Source organism: Mirounga leonina, unplaced genomic scaffold, assembly GCF_011800145.1.
Source record: "Mirounga leonina isolate KUSES-001 unplaced genomic scaffold, KU_Mleo_1.0 Mir_418, whole genome shotgun sequence".
Lineage (NCBI taxonomy): Eukaryota > Metazoa > Chordata > Mammalia > Carnivora > Phocidae > Mirounga > Mirounga leonina.
The window spans coordinates 25,074,471-25,088,699 of NW_023270739.1; positions in this window are offsets into that span (position 1 = coordinate 25,074,471).

The window sequence follows — 14,229 nt, forward strand, 5'->3', positions numbered from 1 at the left end:
GGAACAGGGTTAGAATAATAGAGAATGGAAGACAGCAGGGTAGGACAAACCATGTTATTTTCTATCAGTGAAGTTCTCAATGTTAAATGGACTGATAAGGTTATTGAGCCAAAGTCTGAATAAATGTGACTGACAGCTGATATCCCAGTACCTGAGCATAACTTGTGTTTATTACATGTTTATGGTTCCAGAGACAATGTTATCTTTTTTTTTCAAAGCTAGACAATGTAACCTTTTGATTGCAGCATTGCCTCAGTCATGGTCTATTCCACATAGCATGTAAAATAATTTAAGTTGTGGATAAGATCAGGAAAAAAATTCTCTTCTAAGTATTGAAATTTTTAAATCATACAATTCTTCTACCTACTTGAATTGAATTATACCACCAAACATAATATTGCAACTAGGGGCCATACGGTGAAAAAAAATTTAAGGACACATAATATCAGAGGTAATCTAGAAATCTGGAATAAGTGATTGAAAGTCAGTTAAGAAACAGCTTACATTTGCTCTTTAATTATAGATTCCGTTACTGATATTTCATTTTCCTTAACAGTAAAGGAATCTTTTCAAATGTTTTCTTTAAAATAGATAATTCTGGCTCTAGTTCTTCTTGAATTGATTAAAGAGACTCTTGTTTGAATTTGCTTTAACCTTGCAAGTCAAAATAACAATTGTGTTTTCATCCCCACCCCTCCCCTCAAAAAAGAAAAAGTATATTGCTAGATTTAGGGAACTGCTCATATAATTGTCTCTTTGAAAATTCCTTAAATAAAAAAGCACAAAATTTGAGATTTCCATTTCTAAACAATGACCTCATGCTGAAATATTAGCAGGGAAATTGGCAGTTGCCAACCTCTAAAGTTTGGATGAGGAATTTTCTGTATCACTGCCATCCCCACATGCAAATCACCCCCTATCACCTTCAATCCTGGTAAGACAAACCGTGAGATCCGAAGTATAAAATACGTAGGAATCATAGTTAACCATGTTAGGCTAAAGACTCTAATTTCCTGTAATAAACCTTCTAGTTCCCCCATGCCACTCTCTAGCTGCAAAATCTTGAATTTATCTTCTGTAGATCATTGTTTCTTCATCTTTAAAAATGCTGTTAATGTATTTTTAAAAATCTCTTTGGGGTGCTGGCTAGCTCAGTCAGTAGAGTGCGTGACTCTTGATCTCAGAATTGTGAGTTCGAGCCCCACGTTGGGTGTAGAGATTACTCAAAAATAAAATCTTAAAAAAAAACTCTCTTTAAGCACTAGTAGTCAAGTATTTATACAAACTAAGATGTTTTCCTGGTTGGGATATATTTAAATACTTTCTGAGTCAGACAAACATGAATTTGGATCTTGATTCATCAACTTACTAGTTGGGTTATCTTTGTCTCATTTTTTTTCTTTAAAAATGGCATTCCTTGAAGGATAAATGAGGCAACACATGGGAAATACTTTGCTCAATGCCCAGCACTTAACAAAAATTCAATGTTCTCTACTTTATCCCTGCGTTATGCTTCATATTTTCCAAAGGATTTCTGATAGAATTTGACCATCACTGCACTCATCACATTGCTAACCAGGAGATGGTTTCTGCAGTTTTATTAGGAAAAAAGACAGGTAATCAGAGGTAGTGTTGGAAGAAAAGCCTGTACCTATATGACAGTATTTTTAAATTTAAAACCAACTTCCTCTGTGAATGAAATTACTCGCTCTACCAGTATTGTCTGGGTATTTGGAAATTTTCTGAAAATATTGTATTTGCTAGCATTTACTCTATAACAAACTGCTTGTAAAACTTGGTGGCCTAAAACAACAATCACTTTATTGAACCCACTGCTCTTTGGGTTGTCTGGGCAGTTTTTCTGGTCTGAGCAGGCTGGGCTGATCTCTTTTAGGCCCTCTAATATGTCTGTGTCTAACTGATGAGTCAGATGATGGCTGTGACATTTGGCAGTTGGCAGGCTGTTGATCAGGGCAGCCAAAGTATTTGGGGTGTCAGGGCCTTGCTCTCTCATAATCCAGCAGACTTGTTTGGGCTTCTTGACTTAGTGGTGATTGCATTCTCCCCAAACCAGTGAGAAGGCAATCCCCAATGCATCTACAGAACATTCAGTTCTTATGTCACATTCACTATTATTCCATTGACCAAAGCTAGTTAGATGATCAAGGCTAGAGTCGATGTGGGAAGGTAGTGCCTTTCTATTCTGAGCCATGAATAAAGGAAACAGGATGATTGCATTTATTTTGCAAAAAATGAACCATGAATGTACAATGCTGTGCTTATCAGAACTAGTCAATATCTTAACATTTCTTTACAAAGTCAAATAAGATAATTTGCTTAAAAGAGTGAATAATTATGGCCATCTTACTATTTATTTTAAAAAATTCTATAGCGCTAACTCTTCACCAGTAACCCTGCCTTTTTTTCTCCCTTCATTCTTTCCTTTTCATACTTCATAATACACAAATCAAATTAAAGTAGGGTGTTCTGGGTAAGAAGAAAAGAATAGCAGCCAAATATATCTTTTGATATTTTCTTGGAATCCCAAACAATTTGGTATTGCACTGCTTTTTCTTGATTTATACCTTAAAAAGGTAAAGGAATGTAAATTTTCAAACTGCTATTGGAAAGCTCAAATAGCAGTTTTGTTTTTGTCTTGTAAAACAGATATAAAGGGATACCCAGTGAAAAATACATTAACAATCTGAGAGCAAATATTTATGTTTTTCTAATTTATTGTCAACAGTTAAAATGAGAATACAGATAAGAAAAAAAATTGTGAGTCTCCATTATTCCAATAATGTGAGTAAAGACAGTTTTAATAATAGACTATAAGTCTGGCAATAATCACTTGGTGATTTTTCACCTCCTTTATATTCTCTTTCCCTCCCAACCTCCCAAATGCCCAACATCATAAATCAAGCAGGAAAACAATTATGGAGGAGATTTATATGCATTCCATGCTTACTGTGTTTCAGACATTCTGCTAATTGTGTAATAATATTATCCCATATACTTTTATTTGTAACGTATTATTTGGGATGCCAAAAACTGCTACACAAACTACAATAAGAAATGGTTCATACTTGGTGTCATATGCCTATTACATTCTCAAACTCTTAGAAGTAAAATGTTTGGCTTAGTGGCTTTTAGTGGTAATAGAGAGTAATTATATAAAGAACCAGAATCAGATTATCATGCCTGATCTTACTTCTCGAAAGTCTACAAAAAACATAAAATAATAGTAGATTTACAGATACTCCTTAATAACTTAATAATTTCTCAGTATCTCATTCATCAAAAATTCAGTTAGCATATATGATATAATAGAAATTTCTAGACACTGGGACTAAGAGCAGTCAATGGTGTATAGAGGGCAGGGTGCTGAGACTTATCTGCCTCAGGTGCAGGCAGTTAGGGAGTGCATCATCCACAGAGAATTTGAGAACAGTAATAAAGGCAACTAAAGTTGGTCTTCTTCTGTTATTACCACATATTGGCAATTGTTAACAAAGTCAGTAAGAAAATAGCCTACCCCCCAAAAAAATTATTTTGTGGGTGTAAATATTTTAAAACATTGCTGTTGATGCAAAAGTTGGGTGTTCATCCTTTCTGAGGGCTGAGTTAATATTCCATTGTATATATGGACCACATCTTCTTCAACCATTCATCTGTTGAAGGGCATCTCAGCTCTTACCACAGTTTGGCTATTGTGAACATTGCTGCTATGAACATTGGGGTGTATATGCCCCTTCTTTTCACTACATCTCTATCTTTGGGGTAAATACCCAGTAGTACAATTGCTGGGTCATAGGATAGCTCTATTTTTAATTTTTTGAGGAACCTCCACACTGTTTTCCAAAGTGGCTGTACCAACTTGCATTCCCACCAACAGTGTAAGAGGGTTCCCCTTTCTCCACAACCTCTCCAACATTTGTTGTTTCTTGCCCTGTCAATTTTTGCCATTCTAACCGGTGTAAGGTGGTGTCTCAATGTAGTTTTGATTTGTATTTCCCCGATGGCTAATGATGATGAACATTTTTTTCATGGGTCTGTTAGCCATTTGTATGTCTTCTTTGGAGAAGTGTCCGTTCATGTCTTCTGCCCATTTTTTGACTTGATTATTTGTTTTTTGGGTGTTGAGTTTGAGAAGTTCTTTATAGATCTTGGATATCAGCCCTTTGTCTGTAGTGTCATTTGCAAAAATCTCCCATCCCCTGGGTTGCCTCTTTGTTTTGTTGACCATTTCCTTTGTTGTGCAGAAGCTTTTTATCTTGATGAAGTCCCAAAAGTTCATTTTTGCTTTTGTTTCCCTTGCCTTTGGAGATGTGTCTTGAAAGAAGTTGCTGTGGCTGATGTTGAAGAGGTTACTGCCTATGTTCTCTGCTAGGATTTTGATGGATTCCTTTCTCACATTGAGGTCTTTCATCCATTTTGAGTTTATCTTTGTGTATGGTGTAAGAGAATGGTCGAGTTTCATTCTTCTGTATATAGCTGTCCAATTTTCCCAGCATCATTTATTGAAGAGACTTCTTTGCATTGCATATTTTTCCTGCTTTGTTGAAGATTATTTGACCATAGAGTTGAGGGTCCTTATCTGGGCTCTCTATTCTGTTCCATTGGCCTATATGTCTGCAGTACCATACCGTCTTGGTGATCACAGCTTTGTAATATAGCTTGAAATCAGGCAACGGGATGCCCCAGCTTTTTTTTTCTTTTTCAACATTTCCTTGGTGATTCAGGGTCTTTTCTGGTTCCATACAAATTTTAGGATTGTTTGTTTTAGCACTTTGAAAAATGCTGTTGGTATTTTAATTAGGATGGCACTGACAGTATAGATTGCTCTGGGCAGCATAGACATTTTAACAATGTTTATTCTTCTGATCCATGAGCATGGAATGTTTTTCCATCTTTTTGTGTCTTCTTCAATTTCTTTCATGAGTGTTTTGTAGTTCCTAGAGTATAGATCCTTTACCTCTTTGGTTAGGTTTATTCCGAGGTATCTTATGGTTTTTGGTGCTATTGTAAATGGAATCATTTCTCTAATTTCTCTTTCTACAGTTGCACTCTTAGTGTATAAGAAAGGAACTGATTTCTGTGCATTGATATTGTATCCTGCCACATTACTGAATTGCTGTATGAGTTCTAGTAATTTGGGGGTGGAGTCTTTTGGATTTTCCACATAAAGTATCATGTCATCTTCAAAGAGAGAGAGTTTGACTTCTTCTTTGCCAATTTGAATACCTTTTATTTCTTTTTGTTGTCTTATTGCTGTTGCTAGGACTTCTAGTATTATGTTGAACAATAGTGGCCATCAGAAAGGATGAATACCCAACTTTTGCATCAACATGGATGGGACTGGAGGAGATTATGCTAAGTGAAATAAGTCAAGCAGAGAAAGTCAGTTATCATATGGTTTCACTTATTTGTGGAACATAAGGAATAGCATGGAGGACATTAGGAGAAGGAAGGGAAAAATGAAAGGGGAAATCAGAGGGGGAGATGAACCATGGGAGACTATGGACTCCTGGAAACAAACTGAGGGTTTCAGTGGGGAGAGGGGTGGGGGATGGGTTAGCCCAGTGATGGGTATTAAGGAGGGGCATGTATTGCATGGAGCACTGGGGTGTTATATGCAAACAATGAATCATGGAACACTACATCAAAAACTAATGTTGTACTCTATGGTGACTAACATAACATAGTAAAAATAATAATTTTGTTGGCCTCATATCCCATTACATAAATATACTACCATTTATTTAATCAATCCCCCATTTAAAAAAAAATAAAACATTGCTGTCACTATTGTTGATTATAATAAAATTGTAAGACCCTGGTAACTCAAGTTGTTTCTTTGTCTTTATAATGTGGTACCTTTGTTTACTTAGAAACAACAGCTTGAATGAAGGAATGTATACTACCACAAGGGTTAGAGACACAAATGGGTAACTAACTGTATAACTTGCAGTTTTCCAAATTAACTTTAATGTAGATTAGAGTGTCAAAGAATGAGCAATAAAAATGTGCTAATTTGAAGCACTTGTATGTGTGTGTATACAATTTTAATATATAATATATAATTTTAAATACATAATATATAAATTTTTATGTGTGCTAATTTATTTATTAATATAACATGATTTATATGTTGTACATGTGCTAGTTTGAAGCATATGTATATTTCACAGTTTTGTTTTGTTTTAATTTTTTATTATGTTAATCACCATACATTATTACATCATTAGTTTTTGATGTAGTGTTCCATGATTCATTGTTTGTGCATAACACCCAGTGGTCCATGCAGAACGTGCCCTCTTTAATACCGATCACCAGGCTAACCCATCTTCCCACCCCTCTCCCCTCTAGAACCCTCAGTTTGTTTTTCAGAGTCCATCGTCTCTCATGGTTCGTCTCCCCCTCTGATTTCCCCCCCTTCGTTCTTCCCTTCCTGCTATCTTCTTTTTTTTTTTTTCTTAACATATATTGCATTATTTGTTTCAGAGGTTCACAGATCTGTGATTCAACAGTCTTGCACAATTCACAGCGCTATTTCACAGTTTTATATACATATATATGCTTCAAATTGGAATCTGAAGTAGAGGTAGATGGCAGTCTTGCAGGATTGAGCCCTTAACCTGTGGAATCTGATGCTATCTCTAGGTTGATAGTGTCAGAAATTTACTTAAATTGTAGGACACTCAACTGATGTTGCAGAGAATTGCTCGGTATGGGATAAAACCCACATGTTTGGTGTTAGAAGTGTTGTGAGTGTAGTAGTGGCCTGAGAGTAAGAAGGAGACACAGGAGGAGTGTTTTTTCCCATACAGAGGCCATCTTGGAAGGAGTTTCACTCTTCTTGCTATTATTTTCCAGCATACTGGAAAGACGAAGAGGCAAGTTTTTCAGACTGGAATTATATATCTTAACTGTGTAATAGCATTTTCATTTCTGTGTTATCATTAATACTCTATTTCTATGTAATAAAATACATGGATGCAGATTAAAAAACACTGGGAATAATTGTTAATTTGGAAATACTACTTCAGAGAAATTTGTGTATGCCTATGGTCTGCACATGTGTATGTATGTTTTCTCTTTTATTTTTTTAATTTTTTAAAGATTTTATTTATTTTAGAGAGAGAAAGAGAGCATAAGTTGGGAGGGAGGGGGAGAGGGAGAGGGAGAAGGAGAAGCAGACTCCCCACTGAGCAAGGAGTCCTGCGCAGGGCTCACCCCAGGATGCTGAGATCATAACCTGAGCCAAAGGCAGATGCTTAACCGACTGAGCTACCCAGGTGCCCCATATGTTTTCTCTTGTATTTATTTTATTTTATTTAAATTCAATTAATTAACATATTGTGTATTATCAGTTTCAGAGGTAGAGTTCAGTGATTCATCAGTTGCATATAACACCCAATGATCATTACATCCTGTGCCCTCCTTAATGCCCATCATCCAGCTACCCCATCCAACCACCTCCCTCCCCTCCAGGAACCTTCAGTTTGTTCCCTATGATTAAAAGTCTCTTATGGTTTGTCTCCCTCCCTGATTTTGTCTTACTTTATTTTTCTTTCGCTTCTGCTGTGGTCCTCTGTTTTGTTTCTTAAATTCCACATACGAGTGAAATTATATGATATTTGTCTTTCTCTGACTGACTTGCTTCACTTAGCATAATACCTTCCAGTTCCATCCACATTGTTGCAAATGGTAAAATTTCATTTTTTTGATGGCTGAGTGATATTCCATTGTATGTATACACCACATCTTCTTTATCCATTCATCTGTCAGTGGACATCTGGGCTCTTTCCATAGTTTGGCTATTGTGGACATTGCTGCTATAAACACTGGGGTGCAGGTGTCCCTTTGGATCAGTTTCATATAACACCCAGTGCCCATCACATCATGTGCCCTTCTTAATGCCCATCACCCAGTTACCCGATCCCCCCACCCAGAAACCTTCAGTTTGTTTCCTGTAGTTAAGAGCCTTTCATGGTTTGTCTCCCTCTCTGATGACTTCCCATTCTGTTTTCCCTCCCTTCCCCTACAGTCCTCTATACTGTTTCTTATATTTCACATATGAGTGAAACCATATGATAATTGTCTTTCTCTGATTGACTTATTTCCCTCAGCATAATACCCTCCAGTTCCATCCACATCGGTATAAATGGTAAATATTCATCCTTTCTGATGACTGCATAATATTCCATACACACACACACACACACACACATACCACATCTTTATCCATTCAACTGTTGATGAACATCTTCGCTATTTCCACAGTTTGGCTATGTGAACATTGCTGCTATGAACATTGGGGTGCAGGTGCCCCTTTAGATCACTACATTTGTATCTTTGGGGTAAATACATAGTAGTGCAATTGCTAGGTTGTAGGGTAGCTCTATTTTTAACTTCCTGAGGAACCTCCATACTGTTTTCCAGAGTGGTTGCACCAGCTTACATTCCCACCAACAGTGTAGGAGGGTTCCCCTTTCTCCGCATCCCCGCCAACATCTGTTGTTTCCTGACTTGTTAATTTTAGCCATTTTAACTGGTGTGAGGTGGTATCTCATTGCGGTTTTGATTTGTATTTTCCTGGTGCCGAGTGATGTGGATCATTTTTTCATGTGTCTGTTGGCCATTTGTAAATCTTCTTTGGAGAAATGTCTGTTTTCTCTTTTAAATAAACATTTAAGGCTGTGTACCAATCATCAACATGACCACAATGCCAGAAGATACCCTAAGAGGGAAAATATAAACACTTTTATTTAAATAAATGGGTAGCAATATAATCTGTGAATTCTAAATTAAAGTTTGCAAGTTTTAAGTAATTACATTCCTAACCTTTTATGAAATGATGAGTAAAATAAATGCTAGAATTTTATTGCTTTTTCTAAATGGTGTTTTTAACCAATATCATGTTTTTTAAAGAAAATACTCTTATATCATACATATTCAGTAAAAAGACAAAGTCTTTGTGATATTGTAAAAACTTATAAACCTGATAGAATTAGATCCTTAAATATGAGAGATTAAAAATCTCTCAAAGATTAGAACATAATAGGTTGCAGAAATAAGTAACATCTGGGACTGTTTTCTTGATTTTTCTTCTACCTCCTAAAAATATTTGTTCAATAGAATAGCCAGATACAAATGACATATATAAAATCAGAGCTATTTGTCACAGACATATATATATGTATTTTTTTTTATTTGATCAATTTAAGGATAAAATCCCATAGGATAGAATCTACCCTATCTATAGCCTATAGCATAGAGGATAATAAAGCAGTACTAATTAGGCAATATCATAATATTTTAATATATCCCCTCTTTAGGCAATTTATGTTATTTGAGAACTCAAGGATTCCAAGGAGCAAAGTTTAGAATTCATAGGACATAAAGAAAAATATTGGAGTATTCAAGACTCTAGACAGTAGGGAAGAATCTGTGTTTTTAATAAAAATTTAAATATGCCACTTATGAAATCTGTTTTCTGTAACAAATAAGAACTAGATTTACAATAATATTAGAATTATATATACAAATTCAGCTTAATTTCAGTGTAAAAATATGGAGAGATCAAGTAATTTGTGTCACTTTGCATAGTAATTTTAATATGTAATTTTAAATGTATTCATTTTGCTGATAATTTTTTTCTTTGTATATAACCTTTTTTAAAAAGACACTAGGAATATCTTGGTTCTGCTTTATAAACATACCAAGAAAGGGCTTGATCTCTTTAAATTTCTAGTGGCAAAGTTAATTGTATTTTATGGGGGCACAAGCTACTAAGCTTGAAATAGCAGTTATAAAGGATCCCTTGAGAAGTAAAACATTTTTTTTTTTTTTTTTGGTAATGGGAATGTATCAATATTGATCTCTTTTTTCTCTTCTAAGTATTGAAGGATCTGTCTAAATACTTCCATGGCAAATCTCTCTAAAAAATTATAAGATGTAAATATTCTCTTCATTAATTTTCAGTGAGAAATGAACACTTGAGGTAAACTATTTTTCAAGAGGAAGGATGCTAATACAAATCTTGGTAAAAGCAGAATTTGCCAACAGCATTTTGTTTCTTGCCACATACGATTTAAAGACATCTTAATCAGATTATTCAGAGTTCATGTTAAAACTTGATAGTTTTGTGAGAATGTATTCTAATATTATGGTGTCAATTTTAGGTTGTTATTAACATAGGTTCTCATCTATTTGTCGCTGTTTTCTGTTGTTGTTATAAACAGTATTTATCCTTTCTCACACTTCCTGATTCTTTTCATTGGTAGAGTGTGTTTTGTTTGTTTTTAGTTGTAAGGAATAGTGAAGTCAACAACAGTCCAAGAATTTAGTATTATTCAGACTTGATTTAATCTCTTCTTATATAACCTACACATTATGGGAGAGTCCAGTCAAAGAAGATGGGTCATTCTTCAATATCTGCTCTTTCCTGATGGCTTTCCTGATGGTCAAAACCATCTGTGGCCACTCTGGTGGAGCTTCATGGACTGGGAATGTTGTTCACAATTTTTTACTGAGGTCCTGGGGGCACTATTCTCTCGGGTAGGTTATTGAGATTCTCTCTCTCTCTCTGTCTCAGTTAATGAGATAAAGCATTAAATGAAAATGTCATATAATGTGAAATATTTTACAAAGAGAAATTGGGAGTTCTGGTTTACCAGCTTTTGACTTTGTCTATGAACTTTGGTTTCTTTATTTGTGAATGTAGATTATGTGAAAGGCTACAGTCATTTTATCTTAAATAATGGATTAGATGGGGAGCAAGCCCCTCCCCCTGCCACCTCTCCGCTCAGAATCTAAAAGTTGCTAAAAGAGAAAGACAAATGAGTCCTTGTCTGGCAGTAGAAATTGGATCTCCTCTCAGGGCAACTCGAGCTCCAACTTGTTGCTTTATCATGTTGCTGAGATGGGCGCCCCATGAATAATAAAAGCTACTGTGCTTTGAGTTATTATTGTGTGCTAGGCTCTATGCTAAGCACCCTTTATGGTTTCATTGAATTCTCACAGCAAATTATTCACATTTTCAGAAAAGGAGATTTAAGTATCTAACAGTTAGTTTTTAAAAATGGATATGTCTAATACAGAAGGTCGTGACAACTGAATTAAAGTGCTTTTGTGCCCTTTTCTGTTTCAGGATAATCCATTTGGATTATCAATACTACTTATCACAATACTACTTAGGAATACTACTTAGGGTACAATTCCTCTTCACCACTGTGATTAGGTTTTTTTTTTCTTCAGGTTCTGTCTCTGTATCTAGAGCATATGCAGATTATTAATTGTGTTAGTTAGAATGGGCTATATTATACTCCAGTAACAAGAAACTCAAGATCACAGTGACTTAAAGCAACAGGGATTTATTGCTGTTCATGCTGCATGTCCTTCTCTGGTCAGCTAGGGATTCTGCTTCACAATATCCAGCCTCTCATGACCAAGGTTACTTTTCTGGTTAATCAATATAACATCATCATTTTTCATGTGATAACATTTTATGTCATCTGTTATATAGATATGCCCTAACTTTTTTTTAACAAATCCCCAATTATTTCATCTAGGGTGGTTTTTCCATTTTAGTGAGCTGATATTTCTACCCTCATGACAAGTGGTATTCTCTAGTGGCTAAGAGCACAGTCCCCAGGGACCAGAACCTTTGGGTTCGCAGCCTTGTGTGCCAATAGCTATGTGAGCCATTTAGGTAAGCTGTTTGAACTTCCTGTGCCTCACTTCATCTGTGAAATATAATTGTACATGTCTCATAGGATTGCTGTGTGAATTTATTGAGGTTGAACATAAAGTATATAGACTGTGGCTGACTCATGGTAGGCACCATATATGTTAGCTAATAATTTATGATTAAGAAGTAATACTACTTAGGAATAGAATTTCTGAGTGAAAGATTATTATAAATATTAGGGCTTTAAATGTATAAAACAAAATTAGATTTTTTAAAATTTAGAACCTTAAAATATAATAAAGGATTCCCTGAGAAGACCTAAAGCTACTCTATGGGGCAGATTATATGCAGTTTACTAATAAAGTATAGGGAACCGACATAACCTGAAGCTACTGTGGATAGGTCAGAGTCTTTTCAATACTATTTTCTTCCTAAATAGCCCTGGATCTGCAATCTTCTTTTATCAACTTCCCCTTATATTCTGGCCTATGTCCCATACTGAACCATAGGAATATCTGATCTTTGTTAAAAGCTTACTTCTGAATCTCAGCCTCATCCTGATAGGGCAGGTCCACCCATCAGCTCTACCTTCAGACCTTTATAATTTCACTGTATGAAGCTGAGAAAGATACAATTCAATTTAACAATCATTCCTGATACATGCAGGTCTCAGTTCCCTGTTCCTGTGCAGTAGCTTTGTCTCAGTCTCCTGTTCTTTCTGTTCCAAGGTTTTCATTTTTTTTTTTTTTTTAAGTAAGCTCTATACCCAACATGGGGCTTGAACTCATGACCTCAAGATCAAGAGTCACATGCTCTACCTACTGAGCCAGCCAGGCACCCCAATTGTTCCAAGGCTTTCAGAAGCATATTCTTCCAAGACATTTGATATCTCCCATTAACATTTACATTTCATATCATAAGGCTATACCATTTATCTGCTTTTTTTTTTTAACAGAAGGCAGTGTAGTTTCCAAAATGAAATGTATCATTATAGTGCATTCTATATGTTGCTAAGATTATCACTGTACTTACTATTGGACTTGTTTTTCCTAAAGTTTAAAAGCCTTATGTTATTTCCTGTAACTCCATGTACTTAATGTGTTTTGCTTTTCACTGAAAGAATATGCACATTGCAGGAAAGCAAATAGTAAAATTTGCATCTAAATTTCCTAAAGAAGTGGATAAGTTGACTACTATAGTCTTATAATATGTGTGGCCACACATCAATGTAATCTGAGAGACCAGAAATCCTCACACTGATGGATGGAAAGACTTAGATACCGTTGACTTAAAAGCTCAAAGTCCATTGAAAAGACAGAGCCTAGATTTAGCTCTTTGTTCCCTGACACATCTGACTAGCATTTGGTTAATGTCAGTGTCTTGCTAATACATTTAGTACAATCTCTTCCTCAGCATGATTAACTATAATAGGGCTGCTGCTGAAAAGGTGTGCTTAATGTATTGTAAAGGGTCACAGATGGGGAGTATTAAGTCCAAGATGCCCAGCTAGCTAGACTATGAAAAATATAATCTATATTTAATATCCTTTCCCATTAGCAGTAACAGTCATACATAAGCAATTTCAGTTAAAAACTAATCTAGAGCAGCAACAAAGTTAAATGGCATCCCTATTGACAAAAGGTAGGGCTCTATTAGTCCCGCCCACTACTGGCTGTTCACCAGTGTTGGTAGAGATTAATGAGTCTTATGATAACAGGGTCACTAATGCAGATATTTGGTATAAGTTTACTCAAGAAAAACAAAATAATAAGAGGGCCAAGTTTATTCAACACCTCTAGCCCAGTTCTTTTGAAAAACATGATTTAAAAATCATCTACCTTAATGTGCACTCATGTGGTCATTTCTTTTTCTTCTATTTCCAACATTATGTTTATAGGGCAATTTATTTCTTCAGTATAAATTCAACCTCTTTCAAAAAATGGCTTTTTCTGGATCATCTGATTTTGTTTAATGGAATTAATTAAATTTACTTTATTCCACCTGACAGACTTTCTTCTTTTGGTAGTATACTATAAAAATGACATAATGCATTTACTAATTTGCAACCAGGACAAGTAACATGAACCCACAGTCTACAGCCGTGAAAGATATGATTACACCTTAAAGAAAACATAACATGAATAAGTTATATTGAAACCATCAAGGTGCCTACAACAGTAAGGTACCCGTGCTTGACTATCCTGTCGCTTCAGGTTTAGTAGGAATTTTCCATATATGTTGGAGACTTTGTGCTCACAGCCTCTGACAGTTCTCCACCCATCTTCCATGGGATATTATTAACCTAGTGTACCTTCATAACTGGTATTTATTCATTCAGTCAGTATTTATTAATCACTGTACCAATGTGTTAAGAGTTAGAGACAATTGTAAACAAAATGAGACATCAACTCTAATCTTGTAACTCTAACCTTAGTAGGCTGGTAGGGAGACAAGCTATTCAACAAATACAAATACAAAAGTATGTTTAAATTGTCATGAGTTTTGTAAGAATACTTCATATAAATATCTGATCA